Below are 27811 nucleotides of genomic sequence, written 5' to 3'. Positions count from 1 at the left end.
GTGAACTGCAATGAAGCGTATTGCAAGATATTTGCTTTTTCTATTCATGAACGTTTTCTGACAGTTGTGTATCTTACAGATCATTTGGAGAAGGGCAAAGGATGTATTTCAAGCCAGAAAATACAGTACAGCCAACAAAAAAATGGACATTGACGAGTTTTTTCTCAACAGTGTCAGTGGTCTGTTTGCAAGAACATTGCTCTATTCCCAAATGCCTTGACATTATACATGGAATGCATCGTCGAAGAAATGGTTACGCAGATCCAGGTGTGTTCTCAACTAATTAGGACTAATTTATGCAATCCACCCGAAAAACAAACGTTGCTTCTGCCTTCGGTTACTTTTGATTAATGTGCGAAGGTCAACTTCATTTGAGTAATTCCATACTGTGAATGGTACGGTGTGTGCGAATTTTTAAGAAGCATGCCAGCAATTACAATTGTGGGATGCAGCTATAGAATACAAGGGTGCAGAATCCTTGATTCTACGAATTCCTTTGAGTTCCAACGATTCGCTTTTCAGTTCAAACGTATTCAGCTTTAACTTGAGTAACAATTGAGATATCTCCTGAAACTTGGACTCCTTAGTACAAAAAAAAAATCGTAGATGAGCGTAATCGGACCACTGCCACGCTCACAAATTGCTATTAACCTAAAACAAATAAAGTGCCATAACTAAGCACTAAATTAAGATATTGTATAAAGCTGTAATTTGGTACAGAGGATGGCAGCACCAAAGGACACCTATGGGAAAACTTTTTGAAAAAATGGCCGTGGGCTTGCCCTCTAACAAGTTAAATGTACATATCTCCTGAACCGCTTAAGCTACAACAATCAAATTATAGGTACAAATTTTATAAGAGCTTCTACCGACAGTGTGAAAATGGATGAAATTGAAGTATAACCCCATTCACTGCCTATATAACGGCACTGTTTAAAACTACTAAGAGCTCAATCAATATTTAACTAAGACGCCAGAGCCATTAAACTTTAACAGCGAGATGGTATTAGAAAGCCTTGTGATGGGCGTGGCACCGTCCACTTTTTGGTGAAATCCCATATCTCGGGACGCGACCAAACCAATTTTTACAAAATTTAGTACGTGGCATTCTTTTTACATTCTTATGTCACGTTGTGAAAATTGACGAAATCCAACAGCGACCACGCCTACTTCCCATATAGCACAATTTTAAATTCCACTTTATTCGTTCAGTTTCCAGTACACAAATCAAGAAGCAATTAATATAATGATATACATACAACTTTGTACAAATAATGTCTTCAGTGTGGGCCATCTTACGACCAAAAATAGTTTAAATCCAATAAAAATTGTTTCAGCCCTTAAGTACCGAACATTTAGACCTCGGTACCTATAGTTGACTTTTGAGGAAAATTTTGGTCAAATTAAGAGATAATCATTCTCTTATAACGGTATGTCTGTATGTCAAAAATGAGTTGAATTGGACCAATAGCCCCCTTATACTTAATACAAAAGATTTTCTAGCTTCCGGATGACTTTGTACCACATATATTGGCCAATATGTTTGTAAGTTATCCCAATGAAATATGAGTGTGTTTTATTCATAACAATGTATCTTTGTACCTAAAAAATATTTATTTGAGCGAAAACTTGGCCCGGACCCTATATGACTAATATCACGATTTTCACACGTCCGGCTGACTTTATTCTACAAGTATACGTAGGCTGCTATGTATATTTCTGGACTAGGCAACACTAAGTGTTGCCAGGTGCAATCTGACATTTCCATTGGAAAGTTTGACATTTTTTAGCATAACATCACTCAGAACTTTTTGTCATTTAATCGTGATTTGTTTTATTTACAGGGAATTAAAAAATTCATCTCGGCCAAAAAATGGAATTAACTCGTGAACATTTTCGTGCGATAATTTTTCACAACTTTCGACGTGGATTATCACGACAAGAGTGCATCGATGAACTAAAATCTTTGTATGGCTATAAAGCACCATCCTATAGCACTGTGAAAAACTGGTACAACGAATTCAGTCGTGGCCGACGCTCGCTCAAAGACGAATTCCGTGAAGGTCGTCCAAAAACAGCCGTTGTGCCAGAAAACATCGATGCCGTACGTGAACTGATAATGCAAGACCGTCATGTAACATACCTTCAGATAGAGGCATACCTATGCATTTCTCCCACCAGCATACATTCGATATTGCATGAACACATGGCCGTCAAAGAGGTTTGTTCTCGTTGGATACCGCACAATTCGACAATCGCTCAAAAAAAGGCTCGTGTGGATTGGTGTAAAGAAATGCTGAAAAAATACAACCGCGGCGCTTCGAAAGACGTTTATAAGATCGTCACAGGTGACGAATCATGGATCTATGCGTATGAGCCCGAAACAAAACAGCAATCGACCGTGTGGGTCTTCCAAAACCATTTTCGTTGATAAATATTCCTATTTTCATTATTAGGCCAGAAATATATATAGCAGCCCTCGTATAATTGGTTTTACAACTTAAAGAATTTCCCGGCATTAAATTTTTGCAATTTGCAAGAGTATAAATTGTTCGGTTGCACCCGAACTTAACTCTTCATTATTTGTTTTAATTTGTTTTCGGGCTTATGAAGCTTTATTTTAAGTTCAATGGTAAACTAACTGGTGCTGTAATTATTTCTAAAATTTGTTGAAGAATACATAGGTTACTTCATTTTTCTGCATTTTATTGTCTTAGGCTTTGCTGCACATTTCACACATCTTGCGTGCTTATAATAGTAGTTGCGAGTACAATTTACGTGTATGTTATTTTTATTGTATACTAGCTGGCCCCGCAGCCGTTGTCCTGCATGAAATTATGTGTTTTGAAATGAAAAGAAAGTTGAATTTATCATTTAATTTTTTTTTTTTCAATGTAACGCAGCTTGATAAACAAAATTTTTTGGCTTCTGTTCCGGTGTACAGAAAAGATGGCTTTCCAACTCGTGTGCACGCCACGTATATCTAGCCGTGTGAAAAACATAGAATTTCCAAACTTATTGCACACACTATGCGACTATCCTTGTGTCCTGTTGAGTGTCATCTCAAATGCAATTTTCGCTGGAAACTGAAATGGCAAATCGTTGGAACTCAAAGAAATTCGTTGAATCAAGCATTCAGCCCTTTGTATTCGATAGCTGCGTCACAATCAGTTGGGTTCCATTACATAGTTTCGGCGCTTGCAGATTGCAAAACATAATAACGACAAATCAAACTTTGAGACGCAAATGATGCGGTGGCATACCAAGCCTCTCCAAAGAATTTAGAAACTCCACTGGATAATTCACGGCGACGTCTTCAATGGAAAACGATCGGTCGATTTGTATGAGCGCAAGTCTTCCGGAATTTGACTTTGAATCTTCCACTTTAAGTCAAGAACATCTGTGTTTTTTGGCAGTTAATATTGCGCGTGCATTTAAGGAATCATAGTTAAGATAATTTGGCCAATGTCCGAAGATTGGTGATGAGTTCATCTTTCGTGAATTGATAAACCGCAGATGGAATTAATATCAAACCACCGGAAGCATCAACCGGAATTGACCCATTTCCAATTTTTAGCGAATACGATGTAAAATGTCTTCGACAATGTCATTTTTGTTCGTATCTCATAATTGACGCGGATTTAAAGGCTGATATGGTGAAATGATTATCGCGAAAAGTGTGGGAACTTCAGTGGCATTCGAAGTAGCTATCGCATCGTCCAACATTTGTTTTCACTGATTATCGTGTTCCAGCAATTGTAATTGCACACACCATACCATTCACAGTACGCAATACGCCGCGTACATTAATCAGTAGCAACCGAAGGTAGAAGCAATCATCGTTTTTTGGGTGGGTTGTGTAAATTCATCCTAATGCATTAGTTGAGAACACACCTGAATGTCCTTCTACTGTTCGGTCTTGCTTTCAGCGTAACTATTTCTTCGACGATGCATTCCATGAATGCAAGGTATTTTCAAATAGAGCAATGTTCTCGTAAGCGGATCACTGACGAAAGTTGAGAAAAAAACTCGTCAATGTTAGTTTTGTTGTTGGTGGTGTTACCACCGGCTGTAATGTATTCTCTGGGCTGAAATAAACTCTTTGGCCAATCTCCATATTAACTGCGAGACACACAACAATCGGAAACCGTTCATGAATTGCAAAAGTAAATATCCTACAAAGCGCTTTATTGCAGTTCACGTATGGACCGTATCGTTTAAGACCATTAAGCGCCATGTTGCTTCCCTTGGTGACGTACTTACAAACGTATTTTATAGATTACACCAAACTGCAATACTAAACATTGATATGAGTTTAGAATGTGAATTAGACAACAGTGGAGAATATAGTACGATCCATATGTTGTCAACTTCGATATTCACTACTCTAAGTTGTATGGTCGTCTGATGAGCTACGACGATGGAGTGGATATCCATCATTTCCAGTTTGCGATTCCGAAAGAAAAGCAAGCGGATAGTGTTTCGTGCATTTATTGTTAGACATATAAACCGAAAAGGGATTGTAGTGTCCGCAAGGTCCATGAACCATATTGCTTTCCACCACTTCATATAATACTGGATCTTTCACACGTAAAGTTTTCACTGAATAATTTTCAATTGTTCAATTCACAACCTGTCGTAAAGCATCGTAAATCGTAATGGTAATAATTTTTTTCTTGAATAGCCGGAATAAAAAAGCAAGCGATCGAGACTGAACTATTCAAATAATTTCCAAATCAAAATATTGAAAAACAAAACAGAAATTGAAAAAAAATGTTTTTGGAAAAAAGTTACTTTTTGGAATTATCCAATTTGCCGACTTTTCATGAAAAGTATAAGATGTTTTTATTTCTAAACCTTCCTTAATCCACAACGAACAACCTCTTAAAATTTCATCAATATTGGTTCAGCCGTTCTCTTAGCGTTACTAACGAACAAACATTCATTCGTTTGTATGAGAAAAAGAAAAGGACTGTTTTTAGGGGTTTTCCGGCAATTATTCGAATAATCCCTGAACCTAAACGAATATTTTAAAAAAAGAATTATCAAATTTCGTTCAGTCGTATTAAAGTTATGAGCGTACATACATTTTGGCGATTCATTTTTACATACATACATATTTATATAGACGAAGATGTAAGGTTGTTTTTATTGTTTTTTTTTTTTTTTTGAAGAAATGAAATATTGAAATGATTCCTACAAACATGAATTTTGAACAAATGCTTATGATTTGAAATATAATTTTTGTATTTATGAGTTGTATTAAATTTTGACATAAAGAGATAAAAAGTATCCTATGTCCTTACCCTGGTTCTAAGCTACCTCCCCACCAATTTTCAGCCAAATCGATTCAGCCTTTCTTGAGTTATAAATAGTGTAACTAACAACAACTTTCTTTTATATATATAGATATACTTTTTTCAAAAGCTTTTTGTGACAGATCACGCGTGAGTCGTGTTGAGTTGTCATGATATTTTTGTTTAGTATTATTTGGAATTTCATCATAAAAATCCTTTTAATAAACATCCGCCATTAAGTTTGAAGTTTCTGTGTTTAGACCAGAGAACGTACATTTATAGAGAAGGTTCATGGTGTGTCGATTGTCAAAATGTTCCTTTTTTTGGAGGGGTTGAGTTTTCTATTAGTGGATTTCACCACAAAAATATTATTAGCGGATTTGACCAATATTTAACATGAGAGGGTCGAAAATAGCAGAATTGAGCATTTTCAGTGTTGAATGAGAAAAATAATGCTAATTTTAATGTTTAGAAATGTACGCTTACAGATTCGCATATGTACAATGCGCAAGCGACTGTATATAATTTTTAGATATTCTCCATATATTTGATAGCAAAGCTCATGTGTATATATGTATGTATGTAAAGGGCGATTTTTTAAGAGCTTGATAACTTTTTTTAAAAAAAAACGCATAAAATTTGCAAAATCTCATCGGTTCTTTATTTGAAACGTTAGATTGGTTCATGACATTTACTTTTTGAAGATAATTTCATTTAAATGTTGACCGCGGCTGCGTCTTAGGTGGTCCATTCGGAAAGTCCAATTTCGGCCGGAATAGCCCGAATTTCTTCGGAAATGTTGTCTTCCAAAGCTGGAATAGTTGCTGGCTTATTTCTGTAGACTTTAGACTTGACGTAGCCCCACAAAAAATAGTCTAAAGGCGTTAAATCGCATGATCTTGGTGGCCAACTTACGGGTCCATTTCTAAATTGTTGTCCATTTTTCTTGAGATGAATGTGGCATGTAGCGCGAAACCACATGTCAACCAAGTTCAGAACGGCTTCTGGTTGCTCTTCACCCCAAATGCGGCAATTTTGCTTATTTACGTAGCCATTCAACCAGAAATGAGCCTCATCGCTGAACAAAATTTGTCGATAAAAAAGCGGATTTTCTGCCAACTTTTCTAGGGCCCATTCACTGAAAATTCGACGTTGTGGCAGATCGTTCGGCTTCAGTTCTTGCACGAGCTGTATTTTATACGGTTTTACACCAAGATCTTTGCGTAAAATCTTCCATGTGGTCGAATAACACAAACCCAATTGCTGCGAACGGCGACGAATCGACATTTCACGGTCTTCAGCCACACTTTCAGAAACAGACGCAATATTCTCTTCTGTACGCACTGTACGCATTCGTGTGGTTGGTTTAATGTCCAATAAAGTAAACTGAGTGCGAAACTTGGTCACAATCGCATTAATTGTTTGCTCACTTGGTCGATTATGTAGACCATAAATCGGACGTAAAGCGCGAAACACATTTCGAACCGAACACTGATTTTGGTAATAAAATTCAATGATTTGCAAGCGTTGCTCGTTAGTAAGTCTATTCATGATGAAATGTCAAAGCATACTGAGCATCTTTCTCTTTGACACCATGTCTGAAATCCCACGTGATCTGTCAAATACTAATGCATGAAAATCCTAACCTCAAAAAAATCACCCGTTATATAAATATATACACTAGGGCGGGTCGATTTAAAAATCGCTCATTACTCTGTGAAAATCGTATTCTAGGGATCAAAATAAGAAACTTTGCAGAAGGAACCATACCTCTAAAACGAATTTTGATGTCCCCCAATCGGCCGATCCACCCTTGCCAGTGGCACACCCCCTGGAACTCCCCTGGGGGGTTCCCCATACAATCATTTCAAAAAATCACCTTTTTTGGCCTTTACATGAAAAAATCAGCTAAATGGCTATGTTTTTTCTTTATTTATTTATAATATTATCTATTTTTTCTCTTAAGAAATTTATTTAGTCAGAAAATATTTAAATGAAAAAATTAAATTAAGTGAGTTATAGAAAAGAAACTAAAAAAAATTATTGTTTGAAGTCTTTTTTACTTTCAAGTCTGGGCAATTTCGCAGGCTCTCTAATGTCGTCGCCATAACAGCCTCTACATTTTCCGGTATAACCCGTTTGGAAACGCTAGCTAGCAATTGAACATGTCGCTCCGTTCCTTGTATGTGTGATGGAATTTTTGGATCATTAAACGGTGGATCATCTTGATTTAAATATTCTTTCAATGTATCGTAAGGAATGCTTCGCGTGAATGGTGGTTCAAATACGATATTTATAGCATTCAAATTGATCATTTCCGTATAACTTGTGCAATTAAAGTTTATATCTGTTTTTTTATAAACTCTAAGTTCCATTCGCTCGTCAACATCGGTTCGATAGCGTAGAATTTTCTTGATGGCACAGTCGCGCTTTTCTTTCCTATCATCAAACAATATTGATAACAAGATATTTTCCGAATGCGCGTAATATAAATTATCTTTAATTACTTGATTGACAATTTTGCATTAACGAGGTTCTAGAAATCGTGACCAACCAATGAACTTGAAAAATGATGCACTGCCGTACACGACAGAGCTGTAATACTTGATATTGAAGTACATTGGCACATAACATTTAATTATAAATTCAACCGGAATTCTTAAATTTACATCTGGATTTTCCGTTGTCACATGTAATCGCAATAATTTAGCGGCCTTGGTGAGCCACCGAGAATGTACAATTTTCCCTGGTTTGATGTTAGCCAGATCCACCGGAACTACGCCGCTAGAAATTGCATGGGCCATGTCGTATCGAATCGGTGAAAAATTCTTTTTTTTCTGGAGCAGGGGGCTTATTTTGCAACTCAATTTTCTGGAAGCCGTCCACCACCTAAAAATATATAATAATAAAATAATTAAACATGGTTGACAATTATAATAAATGAGTGATAGCAATAACTTACCGGAAGAGTTTTACAAGTTTCGATTTGACGGCTCAGTTTTCGGCATTTACATGTTCCAATGTAAAAAATTGTTTCCAGAGATTTTACATACTCTGTAAATTGTTGGGTGTTGTTTCTTCTCTTGATTTGCTCTTGATACTTGTCAAGAAATTTATTCAATTTATTACATACACTTTTTTTTCAGCATTATTTCCATACCAAGTTTTTCCCAAATTCCAATCAACTTATCTTGTACTTGAATAGTGAATGATTTATGGGAAAACTTTTTTTGTTCTGTTTTAGCACGTTCGCTTATGTAAAAATAATATCTCAAGATATCCAGATGGGTTGGTAAATTAAGATCAGTGAAATCAGTAGACACACCAAAAACAGTAACATCATGCTTGGGTATATGACTCATTGGGTTTTCGATAGTTGTTGATGTAGTTGCTTCATCTTGCGGTGTAGAGGATGGTGGATTCATTGTAAACTTTTTGATTTGGAATGGTCACTTCACTTATTATTTTTTTTGAAATACCATAGTGGTTATTGCTTTAGTTCTCCTCACTTTCAGAGGTAATAAGAATGGAATGGTAATTTCAATTCTATTTCAAAATTTGCCACTACCCAAAAGTTCGACCCAAATTGGGGGACATCAGAATTCGTTTCAGAGGTATGGTTCCTTCGGCAAAGTTTCTTATTTTGATCCCTATAATATGATTTTAATAGAGCAATGGGCGATTTTTTTGCCTCCCCACAAATCGACCCGGACTAATATACATCCATTGTTTCATACAAAATCTCCGTTGTCACGGACAACCAACGAATGGCTGCCGATTGTCACCGCTTCCCTTTGCCTACAAAACAGCGTAAATATGTATGTACATATGTTTATGCGTGAGCTTGCATACATATCGACGCAGCTGAGTAAAAATATTTCAGAATTACAAAATATTTTTTACATTCCTTGACAAATACAGTCAATCCCGGTTATGTGCCACAATCAAAGATACAGATATTTGTAGTTAGTTAAAATTAAAAATATAATATGGTACATAAGCGACTGCGGATACTTAAATAAGTCCTACTTAAAACAAAAATTTCTAGGTATTTCAAAAGCAAACCGTGAGATGCAGCAAGATATAATATAGGCTGTTATGAGTGATGAGGGAGGGATTTGATTTTCATTTAAACAGAGTACTACTTAACCGGGATGGACTGTACACATGAATCAGAGGAATATTGAATATTTTCTTTGAAACATTTTTTGAATTGAAAATCGACAAATAATTTTATTCTAATATATTTTAATACTTATTTTTGTGGGGTTGACACTTTTTCCTTCTCATACATTTCTGAAATATATTTAATTTGTGATTTTTAGCTTTTGAAATCGTCGCGAAAAGACGCTTGTGGGCAAGGCATGCTCGGGGAGATTGAATGGCGTCTGCTTTTAGGAATGAATCGAATATGCTTTTTGAAAGTACGTTTGTGTTCATGAATGAAAATTTTGTTGTTGTGTAATTTACTATAAATTTTGACGTTGGCAATTTGGCTGCCATATTGGTTTTTGATGCTTTTTCAAACGATTGTTGTTTTTGTAAAACAATATTTGTAATTTTTGCGGGTGACATATCCACATGTGAGCGCATGTAAGTATGTATGTTGCGTATGCATTGTGTGTGTGGGAATGTCATAAGCACATATTTGCATGTATACTAGGGGTATAACTTTTTGAATTTTTTTGAAAAAAAAAATTTACATGGCATAACACGATGAGGAATAGTAAAAAAATGATAACTGCGTTTTTAGTTTTTCAATTTATTTCAAAAACTTCACGCAGAATTGAAATTGAAAATTTCATACATATGCCAAGAAAAAACACCATATGAGTTTATGTTCTTTTCTTTGTGTCTGTTTTGTTTTGCTCTTCTTCCGTTAGTCGTCGTATTTTTGCATATGACAAAAAAAGATAACGGTAAATTTGAGTAAATGCTTTATGAATGATTGAAACTTCGTATAAGCGTCGCGCCAGTTGCTTTTATTTAGCTGTCGGTGCGTGGCAACTGGAGTGAAAGTGTCTTTTTTAATTAACAATGTCTTTTAAAAAAAGTGGTGCTGAAGTTTTAAAAAATTCAAAACAATGGGAAAACAATTTAATAACATTTGAAAAATCTAAGAATAAAAGAAGAGAAATCAATAACATTGAAAACCCCTTGAGTGAATTGTGTAAGATTCCAGACCGTGATTATAGGAAGGTATAATGAATTAGCAAAAACGGAGAAATTGAAAAAGAAAAGATGCCAGATTATTTCAAACGAAATAACTGCCATGTGTCGAAACTAAACTTTCCGAGCATAACACGTATAGTTGCACAACGGAAGATAACAAAAGTTTTAAGTGATTATTCAATATTTTTAAAATTCCCGGATGACAGAAATGTTACAATGCGTTCAACAAGTTACGTGATATAACTGATTTAAAAGGCGTCTGGCTAGGAACTGAGGACAAAAAGTTGTATGAACTCCAAACCACTACAAATGGAGAAGTTGGGTTCACGACAGCTAAAGCAGTTTGTGTGCATCCCTCCAAAGCTTCCCTTTTAAGAAAAAATGTTCAAAGCACCTCGTGTTTAAATAAAGTGGCGCTCAACACTTCAACATCATCAGCTGAATCTGTCGAGCAATCACATTCTCCACCTGTTGGTGAATATAAAGCTCCTCTTCAAAGAAAAAGAAATGCGAAGTGTGCAACAAAAACAGCAGTGACAATGGTAACAACAGCCCATGTAAGCACCAAAAATGTCGCTAAAATATGCAATGAATTGTCCAAAGAAGGAATAAATATAGCAACACCAACACAAGCAGGTATTCACAAAGCGATGATTAAAGCAGCGCTGAACTTGGAAAAAAATTATAAGAATTCCTTAAGAGATGACATTTGGTGCATTCATTTCGACGGCAAGAAATTTGGGAAGAAAGAAGTGCAGGCCGTGATGTTAACAAATGAAGCTAAGAAAGTAAGAGTAGCGGCAATGGTTCTTGAAAACGGGAATAGTTTGTCAATTTTTGAAGGTTTCCAATTAATAATATATTTTTAGAGCATTAATTAACTTTTTTAAGGAATAAGGAATTGGAACCTTTGGAATTCCATTAAAATGATTGTTAGTGACACAACAAACGTTAATACAGGGGTTAAAAGTGGAGTTGTTCGTTTATTGCAGAATTGTTTTCAGGAAAAACATTAGTCCCCACCGCGGTATATTGGATGCCAACATCATGTATTAGATTTAATTTTGAAGCATGTGATGAATGAAGTACTAGGTGGAAAGTCGACATCGCCAAACATTAGTTATGACATATTTACGGAATTGATTATGAACTACGAAAACCTAAAACAAAACTATAAACAAAACGAAGAAAAGTTGATCTTAAGATCTATTAAATGGCGTGATGACATGCAATTTTTATATGAACTAGGGCAATATTTTAAATATTATGAAGTAAACAACATAAAATTTACAGTTTCACCAGCGCTCAGCAACGCTCGATGGAATTCTAGAGCTATATTAGCGATTTTAACGTTCATACTAATACCGGAACACAGAATACAACTTTTGCCAATTTGCCAATTCATATGCAGCGCATGGTATGATGCTTGGTTCTCGGATCACCGTTTTCATAACAATGATTTTGAAATATTGGAAAAATCCGTCAAGCAATTCGAAACTGCGCATAAGTGTTTTCTTAAACACTGGGTAAAGGAAGATTCTGCCATTCTGAATTTAAAAAGATCTAATATGTGCGCTGAAAGAGCCATCAAAGTTATTCAGGAAATTTACCCTTTTTGTAAATCTGAATATAGTTTAAATCTTAAGTTTATCTCAAATAATATCAAAATGAATTAAATAATGAACTAAATCGTATATCTTATATATAAAAATGAAACCGTTTTCGTTGTCACGGCATCACGCGTGAGTGGCTGAACCGATTTGGCTGATTTTTTTTTTGTTGTATTTGTTATTATTAGCGGAAGGTTCTTATGTAAGAAGAAATTACGAAAGTTGCCGGAAAACACCTAAAAGCAGCCCTTTTCTTTTTCCCATACAAACGTTTTATTTTGTATGTACATACATACATACTACATATGTACATATGTAAGTAAAAATGATTGTTTGTTTGTTAGTAACGCTAACGCTCGAGAACGGCGGAACCAATCTTCATGAAATCAGAAGTTGTTCGCTGTGGATCTGGAAAGGGTTAGATATAAAAAAAACCATATACTTTTCATAAGGAGAAGTCGAAAAATTGGAAATTTCCAAAAAGTGACTTTTCATAAAATTCTTTTTTGTTTTGTTTTTCAATATTTTCCCAGGATGCGATGACATATGTGTGGTATTATGGATCGCTGTCAATCAGCAAGCGATCATCACGATAATACAGCAAGACTTTTCAAACAACAGCTATGGACTTTATCTTGAAGCAACGTATGTATATACAAGTATGGTGCAGTCAGATGCTGGATGTACCCTGTTGAGTTGCAAAAAAGAGGTTTGCCGCAAGCACACATTCTTCTTTGAGTGGTGGATGGTGGTTACACCAGATCAAATTGATGAAATCATTTCTGCGGAAATTCCTCATGCAGAGAAAGATCCATTATTCTACGAAGTGATGAAAACCAATATGGGCAATGGACCTTGCGAACACCACAATCCCACTTGCAATAAATGCACGAAACACTATCCACGTGCTTTTCTTTCGGAAACGCAAACTGGAAATGATGGATATCCATTCTATCGTCGTAGCTCATCAGACGACAATGGCAGGACATTTACCACTCAACTTAGAGTAGTGAATATCGAAGTCGACAACATATGGATCGTACCATATTCGCCACTATTGTGTAATTCACATTCAAAACTCATGCCAATGTTTGATATTGTAGTTTGGTTTGGTGAAATCGACTTTTCCGACTGTTGTACGTTTCGCAGTTCATTTGGAGAATGGCAGAGAATACAGTACAGCCAGCGGAAACACTTCCAACAACAAAATTTACATTGACGAGTTTTTTCTCAACTTGCGTCAGTGATTCGTTTGTGAGAACATTGCTCTATTTGGAAATGCCTTGATATTATGCACGGAATGCATCGCCGAAGAAATAGGTACGCAGAAAGCAAGGCCAACCAATAGATTGACATCCAGGTGTGTTCTCAACTAATTTCTTAGGACGAATTTACATAATCCACCCGAAAAACTACGATTGCTAATAACGGGTGATTTTTTTGAGGTTAGGATTTTCATGCATTAGTATTTGACAGATCACGTGGGATTTCAGACATGGTGTCAAAGAGAAAGATGCTCAGTATGCTTTGACATTTCATCATTTCTCAACTAATTCCTTAGGACGAATTTACATAATCCACCCGAAAAACTACGATTGCTAATACCTTCGGTTGCTATTAATAAATGTACGTCGTTCAGTTTTATTTCAGTCATTGCGCACACTTTTCGCGATGGTCATTTCGACATATCAGCCTTCAAATCCGCGTCAATTATGGAACACGAACAAAAGTATATTGCCGAAGACATTTTACATCGTATTCGTTAAGAATTGGAAATAGGCAAATTTCGGTTCCAGTGGTTTAATATCAATTCTTTTGTCCCTTTTGTCAATTCACTTCAACGAAATATGAACTCATCACGAATGTTTATGCCAAATTGGCCAAATTATCGTAACTACGATTGCATAGGTGCGCGCCAATTATACATGGCGTTTTCCCGAGTTTGAAAACCATCTTCTCTGTATATTTACGCACCGGAATAGAAACCAAAAAATGTTGCTTATCAAACTGCGTTACATTGAAAAAAATTTAGAAAAATCGAAAATAAATGATTTTAGCACAACGTAAATTCAACTTTTTTTTCATTTCAAAACACATAATTACACGAAGTACAACGCATGCGTTGTGACGGCATCACGCGTGAATTACTGAACCGATTTGACTGATTTTTTTTTTTGGAGTTTTCTAATACTCTGTACAAGGTTCTTATGGAAAAAAATATTAAGAAAATCTCTCAGAAAGATTGAAAAATATATGTACATTTCATCTTATATATAAAAATGAATCGCAAAATGTGTTGGTAAGCGCATAACTCAAAAACGCCTGGACAAATTTTGCCAATTCTTTTTTTTTAAATGTTCGTTGAGGCTCAAGGATGGCAAGAAAACCCCGAATAATTGCCGGAAAACCCCTAAAAACAGCTCTTTTCTTTTTCCCATACAAACGAATGATTGTTTGTTTATTAGTAACGCTAAGGGAACGACTGAACCAATCTTGATGAAATTTTCAGAGAATGTTCTGTGTGGATCGGGGAAGGTTTAGAAATAAAAAAAACCTGTATGCTTTTCTTGAGGAAAAGTCGGAAAATTGGATTATTCCAAAAAGTTAATTTTTTCCATACAATTTTTTTTTTTTTTTGTTTTTCAGTTATTTGAATCGTTCAAATTTGTCGTTTGCTTCAAAAATTTTTTGAAATTATTCAGTGAAAATGTTATGTGTGTTGCACACAAAGTGATCAATTACAGATTTAAATTTGTAATATCGGTCGGTGTTCTTTTTGGCATCCACATAAGTACATTAGCAGCGCAAGGCACTTGACCGAGTACTCCCAAGATGCGATGACATACGTGCGGTATTATGGATCGCGGTCAATCAGCAAGCCATCGTCACGATGTCACATCAATACTTTTCAAGCAACAACTTCGATGGACTTTATCTAGAAGCAACGTATATAAGTATGTTGCGATTAGATACTAGATGTCTCGTACTCTGTTGAGTGGCAAAAGAGAGGTTTGCCCCACGCACACATTCCTTTTTGGATGGTGGTTACACCAGATCAAATTGATGAAATCATTTCTGCGGAAATTCCTGATGCAGAGAAAGATCCAGTATTATACGAAGTGATGAAAACCATTATGATTCATGGGCCTTGACCACAATCCCACTTCGATAAATGGACATCCAGGTGTGTTATCAATTAATGCATTAAGATGAATTTACACAATCCACCCGAAAAACGACGATTGTTTCTACCTTCGGTTGCTATTGATAAATGTACGCGGTTCAACTTCATATGAGTCATTGCGTACTGTGAATGATACGGTGTGTGCAACTTTTTGAGAAGCAAGCAAGCAATTACAATTGCTGGAAAATGATAATCACTGGAATGAAAATGACGTTCGCATACTTTTCACGATAATCATTTCGACATATCAGCCTCCAAATCCGCGTCTATTATGGGATACGAACAAAAATGACATTTCCGAAGACATTTTACATCTGAAAATTGAATGTGGATAAATTCCGGTTGATACTTCCGTTGGTTTGATATCAATTTCTTCTGCCGTTTATCGAAAGATGAACTCAACACGAATTGTTTAGACTTAAACTGGAAGATTCAAAGTCAAATTCCGGGAGAATTGCGCTCATACAAATCGATCGATCGTCTTGACAATGAAGACGACGCCGTGAATTATCCAGTGGAGTATCTACATTCTTTGGAGGGGCTTTGTATGCCACCGCATCATTTGCGTCTCCACGTTGGATCTGTCGTTATTATGCTTCGCAATCTACAACCGCTGAAACTGTGTAATGGAACCCGACTGTTTGTGACGCATCTATCGAATACAAGGGGGCAGAATGCTTGATTCTACGAATTTGTTTGAGTTCTCACGATTTGCCATTTCAGTTCAAACGGATTCCGTTTCCAGTAAAAATAGCATTTGTTATGACAATCTTCAGGACACAAGGATAGTCGCTAGAAGTGTATGGCATATATTTTAAGCTGCTATGTTTTTCACACGGCTGAATATACATACGTAGCGTGCTTACGAGTTGGAAAACGATCTTCTCTGTACATTTATGCGCCGCAACAGAAATCAAAAAATGTTGTTTATTAAGCTGCGTTACATTGAAAATAAAAGAAATGATAAATTTAATTTTCATTTCATTTCAAAACGCATACATATGTATGTAATTTCACGCAGGAAAACGGCTGCGGGATCAGCTAGTTTACTATAAAAATGTATTTGTCTTGTACTTAAATTAGTCTTATTGCTTCTAAATCAAAATTTGTCTTCTTCTTCTTTACATATAACATATGAATTTTTTCAATTTAAATTCTGCGTGAAGTTTTTGAAATAAATCGAAAAACTATATACGCAGTTATCATATTTTCTACTATTCGTCATCGTGTTATGGCATGTAAAGTAGGTGTTACAAAAATAGACTACCCCTAATGTATACTCATATTGTAAGTATGTATGATGATTTTTGAGACTATTGTTGTTTTTCCAGAAGAATGTTTGTATTTTTTGATTTACATGCGTACGCATATATGTATGTCTTATTTTTGTGAGAATGTCATACATACATATGTATGTGTTTACGTAAATATAGAGAAGCGCGCGCTTTTTATATTACTGATAAATGATAATATCTTGATTTGAAATTGATTTGTACTTGCATTCATATCTACAGGATAGATGCGTATGAAAGTTTTAAATGATAAGAGGTGTGATTTACATATATTATTATTGAAATATATTCAGCCCGATCACGCATTCCATCGTAGAATGTTTTTTCGGGAAAGTTACGAAACTGCTATCATGCAATTCGAACAGTTCCGAAAGTAAGTTCGAAATTCGTAGAGTTGCGTTCACTGAATTCACACGGAACGGAAAATTTTTAAGTTTAGCGGAATTTTTGTACGACAGGTTTGTGCTAACGGAGAAATAAATTTCCATATGTGAGAGTAATGATTGCTGCCAGGAAACTGAACATTGACATAACGTATTTTCATTTTATTGTCACATATCTGCAAAACATTGACTAAGATGTTTGAAATGCGAATTTGTCACCAAACTTACAATCGTGGCATTGATACTAAAGTATCCTTTGCGGTTATAATAGAGAAACTTATCTTTAGTTGGGGCAACGATTTTAATATGTGTCCCGTCTACACATAAAATTGCGCCTGGAAATCCGTATTTCTGAAAAAAATCTTTTTTCGCTTCCCTTTTTTCAACATCACTTAAATCGAGGTTTATCCACTGAGATACAACAAAATGTTGACTGTGCCATTGGAATATCGAAGTCTTTACCCACTCCATGCTGATAGCCTCCTTCAGCCAAAAACCCGTAAAACTGAAGACAATCGATAAAGTAAAGATATAGACGACGATCTTGAAGAACTTGCATTCCTCTCTAGAACATCGAGGACATACGTAAAGGCCGCCTTACTTAAGCGATAGTTTTTAATAAACCTGTTTTAGAAAAATAATTTTAATAAAATTTAACAATGAATTTTTATGGATTTATGAACTGTACATTGTTTCGTCCTCATCGAAAGGGTTACTCCTGTCCCTCAGTGATTTTCGGTGAATTTTTATATCACGCCGACTTCTCTCACGTTCTTCCTCAAGCAACTTAAATGAAAACGTTAACGAACAATTTTTTTGTTCGTAAAATCAATTTGAATATAAACGTTTCCACTTTTATTAATCCTAATTTTTATTTTTTCTTCTACACAGCTGATTTCGAAATATCAAAATTCAAAATTAAGTCTGGCAACAAAAGTTTCGAATTCACATGAATTCAATGTTAGCAAATTGTTCGTATTCGTAGCGGACATTCGTATTCGTAGCTTTGCTACGATGGATTGCGTGATAGGGCTGATTAGGATTTTTAGGATATTACGATACTATTTCATATATATAGCATATATACATACTTACATGCATACAAAATTATATAATATTATCAAAGATAAGAAATATTTAAAAAGAAGCTTTTATTTGGATATCAATTTCGCATGAAAGGTATAGCATGACCCGATGCGACGAATAAAACTAGAAATACGCGCTTTCAGCGCCAACTAGCGAAAATACCGCAAGACTTTTTTGACAATCTAATATGATAGCATGTAAACATATAAAAATACTAGAGGCCCCCCAAGTTTTACTGTGACTGTTACATAGGTAGTACTACCAATACCATCTACATATATGATTTCTATTAGTTAGATTATAAATATTATTTAAGGAATATTCGTATTTTTGGTGAAGCAACTTGTGTTAGTTTACAAAAAACTGAATCATAAAGAACTTCGTGCGTTAAGAAAGAATTGGTTTTTGGGGTAAAAATGCTATTGAATTTGGGCTGTGCATCAGTGAAATCAATCGAGTTCAATCGATTGTCAGCCTAGTGGACTGCATATTTAGAAACGGTTCTCAAGCGTGAAAAGACAAAAAATCGGCTGGCAAGGTTATGGCATCAGTCTTTTGGGATGCCGGTGGTATATTATTCATCGAATGATAAATGAGCTAGTTTTAATTCATTGCATTGTGTATTTGATTGCAGTTATATTCTACCATTCCTAATATTTAGCAATTTTATTATTTTTCAGGAAGGATCAGTTTGAAATTGTACGCATATATGTATTCATCGTTCGCGTTTAAATATTGCATTGCTCTGTGCTTCGAAAAGATTTCTGTATATCTCAAATTTTAATAGACCTTTTTATCAACACTTCAGTTATGCCACTATTTTTTTATGCCAGACCTTTTGCAATTGCAAATTGCCTGTCAAGATACCCTCTCCAATAGTTAGCAGGTATGAAAAAAATGTTATAGCTACCCATAGATGTATTGAATGACCCAATTAATTACTTCAGAACGAACAACTCTGTCCACAATATGAAAACTTGATCTACAAATATCGCCTTTTACTTTGGCATCGTTTTGTTTAATGCACGTTTACGCCAATTTAAGGTTTGAATATTGGATACCGCGATGGTAGCGCCATCCATCGGTCAAATATTTTAAATTAGCAATTAATTACAAATGAAAAATTAATTTAAAAAAACATTTTCCAGTGGACCAAATTGTAAAACTAAACCATTCTCGAATCTCCTTGAACATACACACAAAGTTTCATCAAAATCGGTCCATCCGTTTAGGAGCAGTTCAAATACAAACACACGGTCAGAAGATTTATATATATAAAGATAAGCCAAAAGGCCAACAGGTGGCTGTAAAAGCAATGTATATTTCTGAGCATAATTTTCATTGAATTCTCTGCTTTGTTCACTCATTTTTGCTAAAGTTTCTCCTGCCGAGCCAAAAGTGGTGAAATCCACTAATAGAAAATTCATGGCTCTTGACAGTTCACACGCTTGTCCGTAGTTGAACCTTCTCTATAAATGTACGTTCTCTGCTTGTTGAAACCAAATGTCGGCGAGATGCCGAACTTCAATTTTAGGCATCAAATGTGCGGTTACCATGACGTGATAACGGTCATTGTCGGTAACGTTCTCACCGGCATTATTTTTAAAGAAATAAGGACCAAATTCCACCGGCCCACAAACACATCAAACCGTTGTTTGTTTTTGTCTTCGTATAAACTGTGGCAATTACGCTTTTTTTATACAACAGCTTTACAAGACCCACGCGTGATCTATCAGAAAAAAAGACTATTGAAGAAGTATCCCTATATCCGTTGTATGTATATTTTTAGTGTTTAAAATTATTTATTTGCGATTTTCTACATATTTTTCAATGTAACGCAACTTTATAAACAACATGTTTTGCTTGTGTCTTGTTGATTATCATCTCAAATGCAATTTTCCTTGGAAACTGAATAGGGTTGAACAGAAATGGCAAATCGTTGGAACTCAAAGGAATTCGTTGAATCAATCATTCTTTCACCTTGTATTAGATAGCTGCGTCACAATACGTCGGGTTTCATTATACAGTTTCGGCGCATGAAGATTCTTCTTTACTGGCATAGACACCGTTTAAGCGATTATAGCCATGTTAAAAACAGCGCGACAGCCGTTTCTTCTTTTCGCTATGTAGCTCCAATTGGATATTGCAATCGAAGCCAGGTCCTTCTTCACCTGGTCCTTCCAACAGAGTGGAGGTCTTCCTCTTCCTCTGCTTCCCCCGGCGGTAACTGAGTCACATACTTTCAGAGCTGGGGTGTTTTCGTCCATTCAGACAACATGACCTAGCCAACGTACAGCATCGAATATTTCATACACCTCATCGTTCCATCGAATGGGATATTCGCCGTGGCCACCGCGCAAAGGACCATAAATCTTTCGAAGAATCTTTCTCTCGAAAAGTCGCAACGTCGACTCATAAGTTGTTGTCGTCGTCCATTCCTCTGCACCATATATACGAAAATAATGAGTGACTTATAGAGTTTGGTTTTTGTTCCTAGAGAGAGGACTTCTCAATTTCCTTCTCAGTCCGAAGTAGCAACTGTTGCCATTCTGCGTTGGATTTCGAGGCTGACATTGTTGTTGCTATTAAGGGGGTATTCTACTCTAGAATTTTGAAAAATTCGATTTTTTTCATATATTTAAAGATTATACCCTTAAGAACATATCCCGCAAAGAATTTTTAAAAATTAAAATTATTTTAAGAGCTACAGTACCCAGCCCGGTAGGTAGGTAGACTCACTTTTTTAAACGCGTTTTTCTCGAAACTACTTTTTTCCACACAGTACCGGCACTATCTCAAGTTCTATAAAACCGATTTACTTGAAATTTTGTGTGAACCTTCATTATATAATCCTTTATCCTTTAACTTTATATAATCCTTAACCCTCCATTACTAACCTTAGGGTCGAATCGACCAGACACGCAAACTTTTTAAATTAACAAAAAATAAAGAATATTTTTTAACGCAAGATATATGTGTAATCTAAATTTGTACATACTTATTTAAACGTTTATAAACAATAAGAATAAGAAACATGTAAAATATTATGCATAAAAATTGTTTTAAAAAATAGCCTGGGTCGATTAGACCCTTAATTAGCAATAGTGTAATAAATATTATGGGTCTATTAGACCCAGGTTAGTTATAACGTTTTAAAAAAAATTACGAAATAAATAATACACATCATATACAATAAATTAGTTACATAGCAAGGCGTCAGAATTCTTTAAGTCTGTAGATTCCGTTAGGTGTTCATCAACACTTATTATTCAATTTGCAATTATGCATGCACACTACTGTTAGGTCGTTGCTGGTACTTTTTATTATATTTCGACATACTTATTTCGTTAAACAAATGCAAGTGAGAGATCTTGTGGCTAACGGTATATGAATAAAACAATACGTGTTTGTGTGTCACATTCATGCGAAAACGATTTGCAGCACATGCCCGATTGATACACTTTGCTTGTTTTTCGATTATTGAAATTAAGACGTAATTCTTCGTCGCAATGTGTATCTATAATGAGCACAAAATATATTATAACGGTAGTTATCAGGTGTGGTTATTTTCAATTGTGCTACGGAGTTTCATTGAAGTAGTTGAGCGTTGCACATGTTATCAGTTCGCGGTTATTTGTCGAAAATAAAAGACTATTATTGGTGCTTGTGCAAAATTTTAAAATGAATTCTTATGAAAGAGAACAATAGCGATTGATTGCCTTTTTAGCTGATGTATCAAATGACGAAGATATAATAGATGATTGTTTCAGTAATACTGATAGTGATGATGAACTTTTTAGTAATCACGACCCGGAAACAGAGCAAGAACTAGATGAAAACACTGGTAATTCTGTTCAAAGCACAACAGACAAATATATTGGAAAAGATGGAACAATCTGGAATGCAAGAGCCTATAAAGCAACTCGAACGCCTAGAGAAAATATTTTTACTGTAACTAGTAAATTAACGGAATATTCGAGACATGTTAAAACACCACGTGAGAGTTGGGACTTATTTTTTTCATTTGTGGATAGTATTGTAGAATACACAAACATCTATATAACAAAAATTCAACAGAAATACAAAGACTTTAAACATGCTCGTTTAACTGATGTCGATGAATTGAACGCACTTTTCGGACTATTGTATTTAGCTGGACTACACAAATCTTCTCCAGTTAATGTCTGAGAAATATGGTCCACGGATGGGACAGGTCTTGAAATATTCCCAGCCACAATGAGTTACAATCGTTTCCAGTTCATATTACGATCCATTCGGTTTGATAATATTGAAAATGGTGAGGAGAGACGCAACATCGACAAATTGGCACCAATAACAATTGCATGAAATTTTACAACTGTGGCAGTTTTATAACAGTGGATGAGAAATTGGAAAGCTTCCGCGGAAGACGCAGTTTTAGGCAATACATACCAAGTAAGCCAGCAAAAAAATTTTTGCAGCAGCTGATTCGGAAACTTACTACACATCTAAAATAGAAGTCTATTGCGGACAGCAACCACTTGGTCCATTTAATATTTCGAATAAGCCCGAAGAGGTGGTTAAACGAATAACAAATCATCAACAAGACGCTGGGCGAAATATAACAATAGATAACTGGTTCACAACCTATTCATTGGCAGAGTTTTTGCTATCAAAGAATACCACGTTAGTTGCAACTATCCGAAAAAACAAAAGATTCTTGCCACCCATATTTTCAAACGCTAAAAATCGCGAAGTGTATTCAACAATCTTTGGCTATACAAAAAAAAATCTACAATTCTCTCTTACATACCAAAAAAAAAAAACAAATGCGTCCTTCTCCTCTCAACGTTTCACAAGACCAGTAAGGTATTAGATGGCCCTAAGTGCTTGCCAGAAATTATAGATTTCTACAATCAAACGAAAGGAGGAGTGGATGTAACTGATCAGTTGGGTGCTGGATATAGCGTATCCAGAAACTGTCGGCGTTGGCCTTTAGTAATATTTTATTCACTTATGAATATGGCTACTATAAATGCTAGAGTTATTTTACTCTGTACTCAAAACACAGCAGCAGAGTACAAAAAAAGATCTGTTTTTATAAAGGATTTGGCAATGGATCTTGTACAGGCAAATATTCAAAAACGTTATAAAATATTAACTTTGCCAAAAAATCTGAAAGCAAGCTGCTCAAAATTTGCAAAGCCATTGAAGGAGGTGGAGGAACAAGAGCCACCTACGAAACAATTGAAAAGAGGCCGCTGCAAGATTTGTGATAACAAACAAGATCGCAAAACCAAAACCACGTACTCAAAATGTGGAAAATATATTTGCCAGAAGCACTGTTATATACTGTGCTCAAATTGCATTGCTTCCCCCCAAGAGAAAGACGTTTATGACGATATGTTCGATACAAATTCCGAATAAAAGGTAACATTTACAGTACATAATTGAAAAATTTTTGCATTAGTCATTCCAATTTTTCTTTTTAACATTTTACTTTTATATTTCAGGTTTCAAATGCACTTTATTTGAAGTCAATATCTTTAAAACTTATAATTTTATGCGGAATCTGACTGGATAACTTTTTTTTACTTTTTTAGCTATGTTGTAATGAATACAAACTTAATTTCAATTTAAGTATATAAATTAAATTTTTAACACATCATTTTATAAATTTAACAATATGTAGTATTTTATTTTATAAAAGACGTATACGTTTTAGCAATTTATAAGTTTAAACGATTTTAATAGATAATACAAATGAGAGTCGATAAGACCCATGGCTAGTAACCATGCGACATGATTTGAGGTTAGTAATGCAGGGTTAATCCTTTGTTTTTAATATTTTAAAAAAATTCAGGAATTTCAAAAAAAGCGTAAAAAATGATTTTCATTTTCAGGCAGTTGCCATTTTTCCAAAATTTTTTTTTTTTTCATTTTCCCTGAGGTAGGGACTATAATAGCATCCTTACTGATTAAGAATTTCTTTTGATTTTTTTTTTCAGACCACCAGGGGAGTCGGGAGCAATGGCACCAGGATGCGCCATTTTTTTCACACCTGTCTTTCCCCCCCCCCTCTAATTATTTTAATTTTTAATATTTTTTTGTAAAATTTTTTTTTCTGTATTCTTAAGATATCAATAAAAACACCATAAAAAAATGGCTAGTAAAAATATTTTTTGGTTTTTTTTTTTTTAAATAAAATTCAAAAAAATGCCCAAAATTTGATTTCTAGACTAGAATACCCCCTTAATGCTGGTTCCAAAATAGACGAAGTTATTTACAACTTCGACGTTATGTCTGTCAACGGCGACGTGGGAGACTAGTCGCGAGATCGTTTTGTTCTCTTGCGAGGATACCAGACATTGCGGAATATAGACAGCTCCTCTTCGTGTTGTCAAAAGTAGCTTTGAAATCGAGGAAGAGGTGGTGTGTGTCGTTTCTCTTTTCACGAGTCTTTTCCAAAATTTGACGCATGGTGAATATCTAGTCGATTGTTGATTGTCCAGGTCTAAGGTCACACTGATAAAGTCCAATCAGTTTGTTGACGGTGGGCTTCAATCGTTCACACAATACCCTCAACAGAAACTTATACGCAATGTTTAGGAAACTTGTCCCACGGTAGTTGGCGCAGATTGTTGGGTCTCTCTTTTTGTGGATTGGGCAGGGTACACTTAAATTCCAATCGATGGGCATGCTTTCGTTTGACAATTTTTTACAAAGATGCTGATGTATGCTCCTTATCAGTTCTTCGCTGCCGTGTTTGAAAAGCTCCTCCGGCAATCCATCGGTCCGCCGCTTTGTTCTTCCTCAGACGGGTAATTGCTATTTGAATTTCTTCATGCCGGGCAATGGTACATCTGCTCTATCGTAATCGATTGGGGAGTCTCATCCGAGGCTCGTTGTTCTTTTTCTTTGACGGGTCCCAAACCCATCGCACAAACCTTCAGAAGGGATGTTGCGCCTTCTCACTTTAGCTCCCCTTCAAACGAATGTTTTTACCAACCAGACGATACTTGGTCAAAGAAGTAGTCGTTTCTGAACACTGCCAAGTGAATGGCGATCAGAAAACTTTAAGATGAAGATTGCGAAACATAAGAATGACAGAGACAACTTTGAGATGCAAACGATGCGGCGGCACACCAAGCCTTTCCAAAGAATTTAGAAATTCCACTGGATAATTCACGGCTTCGTCTTCGTTGTCAAAACAATCGGAATTACCCACTTCCACTTCTTATTCAATACTATGTAAAATATCTTCGGCAAATCATTTATGTTCGTATACCATAATTGATGAAAATTTGAAGTCTGATATTTTTAAATGATCATTACGAAAAGTGTGCGAACTTCAGTGACATGCGAAGTGGCTATCGCGTCGTCCATTGTTTGATTCCAGTGATTATCATGTTTCAGCAATTGTAATTGCCATTGTCGTCTCGTGAGCGACGCCGATACAATGGATATCCATCATTTTCAGTTTGCGTTTCCGGAAGAAAAACACTTGGGTAGTGTTTTGTGCATTTATTGTCAGACGTACAAACCGAAGTGCGATTGTGGTGTCCGCAAGGTCTATGAACCATATTGGTTTTCATCGCTTCGTATACTACTGGATCTTTCTCTGCATCAGGAATTTCCGCTGAAATGATTTCATCAATTTGATCTGGTGTAACTACACCACCATCTACCATCCACAGATGAATGTGTGCGTGCGGCAAACCTCATTTTTGCCCCTCAACAGATCACATCCAGCATCTAACAACACCATATTTACGATACGTTGCTTCAAGATAAAGTCCATCAAACATCGTAACTGTTGTTTGAAAAGTCATGTTGTGGCATCGGGACGATCTTGCTGATTGATCGCGATTCAATAATTCCGTAATCTATGGCCCTTTTGCATTGCAAGTGAATAAATCCGCCCGTCCATAATTCCGTAGAGATCATAAGGCGGTTAAAAATTAACATTTTCTGATTTTTTTTTACAAACCATCTTCATTGGATTACCTTCAAAGTGGTTCAGTCCATTCTTCATTTCATACAATGCTTTAATCAGCTATAACGAACAGGCAAATATCCAACTTATTTTTATATAAGTTTGTATGGGAAAAATAAAGGGTTATTTTTAGGGGTTTCATGGCAATTACTCGCCGTAAAAACCATCTTTGATCTTCAAGGAACATTTAAAAAGAAGATTTGGCCAAATTGGTCCAGGCGTTGTTGAGTTATACGTTTAGCAACACATTTTGCGATTTATTTTTATACTCTCGCAACAAAGTTGCTAAAGAGAGTATTATAGTTTTGTTCACATAACGGTTGTTTGTAAGTCCTAAAACTAAAAGAGTTAGATATAGGGTTATATATACCAAAGTGATCAGGGTGACGAGTAGAGTTGAAATCCGGATGTCTGTCTGTCCGTCCGTCCGTCCGTGCAAGCTGTAACTTGAGTAAAAATTGAGCTATCATGATGAAACTTGGTACATGTATTTCTTGGCTCCATAAGAAGGTTAAGTTCGAAGATGGGCAAAATCGGCTTACTGCCACGCCCACAAAATGGCGGAAACCGAAAACCTATAAAGTGTCATAACTAAGCCATAAATAAAGATATTAAAGTGAAATTTGGCACAAAGGATCGCATTAGGGAGGGGCATATTTGGTCGTAATTTTTTTGGAAAAGTGGGCGTGGCCCCGCTCCCTACTAAGTTTTTTGTACATATCTCGGAAACTACTATAGCTATGTCAACGAAACTCTACAGAATCGTTTCCTTCAGACATTTCCATATACAGTTCAAAAATGGAAGAAATCGGATAATAACCACGCCCACCTCCCATACAAAGGTTATGTTGAAAATCACTAAAAGTGCGTTAACCGACTAACAAAAAACGTCAGAAACACAAAATTTTACGGAAGAAATGGCAGAAGGAAGCTAAACCCAGACTTTTTTTAAAAATTGAAAATGGGCGTGGCGTCGCCCACTTATGGACCAAAAACCATATCTCAGGAACTACTGGACCGATTTCAATGAAATTCGGTATGTAATATTTTCTTAACACCCTGATGACATGTACGAAATATGGATGAAATCGGTTCACAACCACGCCTTCTTCCAATATAACGCTATTTTGAATCCCATCTGATGCCTTCTCTTTATAATATACACATTAGGAACAAGTGATGACAGCGGAATAAAACTTTACACATATATATAACTTTTCAAGGTCCCTTATATCGAGCACGAAGAACTCAGTGCCTAACCTAACCTAACCTAATTTTTCACCGAAAATATAGGTAAATCTCTCAGAATTTAATTCTAATTAATTTTACAGCAAAATAAAAAAATATGTAAATGACGGATAATGAAATCTCGATTATCACTTTATCTTGCGAGAGTATAAAATGTTCGGTAACACCCGAACTTAGCCCTTCCTTACTTGTTATATTATAGATTAGAAACTTAATAGAATTATTTTTATTTTCTGTCACCAAATAACATTATTGATGGAGTTCGTTAGTTTTTTGTTTGATTTATTACTTTTTTTGTAGTATTTGATGTATTTTTTATAAGCTAATATAAATTTAAGCGTTTGTTTTTTCTGACTCTTCATATTGCCTTTTGCTAAGCTCATGATTAAATCATATTATAGCTTTGATAATTTATTTAAACTATCTGAAAACAACTTTTTTGAATCGCGCATTGAAAGCAAGAGATTTTTTTTAACACGTTAACCAGTAACTCGATGAAATACTGTTGTCATTATACAAAGGTGTGCAAAGAGTGGAGCTACGTAACAATTACCGCAGTGTAGC

General features: G+C 35.5%; 1 protein-coding gene across 1 annotated transcript in view; it reads right to left on the bottom strand.

The window, feature by feature from the left end:
• The window catches only part of LOC105224958 (protein Wnt-4), a 214670-nt gene that overhangs the window by 8002 nt on the left and 178857 nt on the right, over positions 1–27811 (bottom strand). The gene's annotated exons all lie outside the window — the stretch shown is intronic.

This window comes from Bactrocera dorsalis, chromosome 1 (genome assembly GCF_023373825.1).
Source record: "Bactrocera dorsalis isolate Fly_Bdor chromosome 1, ASM2337382v1, whole genome shotgun sequence".
Lineage (NCBI taxonomy): Eukaryota > Metazoa > Arthropoda > Insecta > Diptera > Tephritidae > Bactrocera > Bactrocera dorsalis.
Note: the sequence above shows the minus strand (reverse complement) of the source record. Positions and strands in the feature narration are given on the sequence as shown.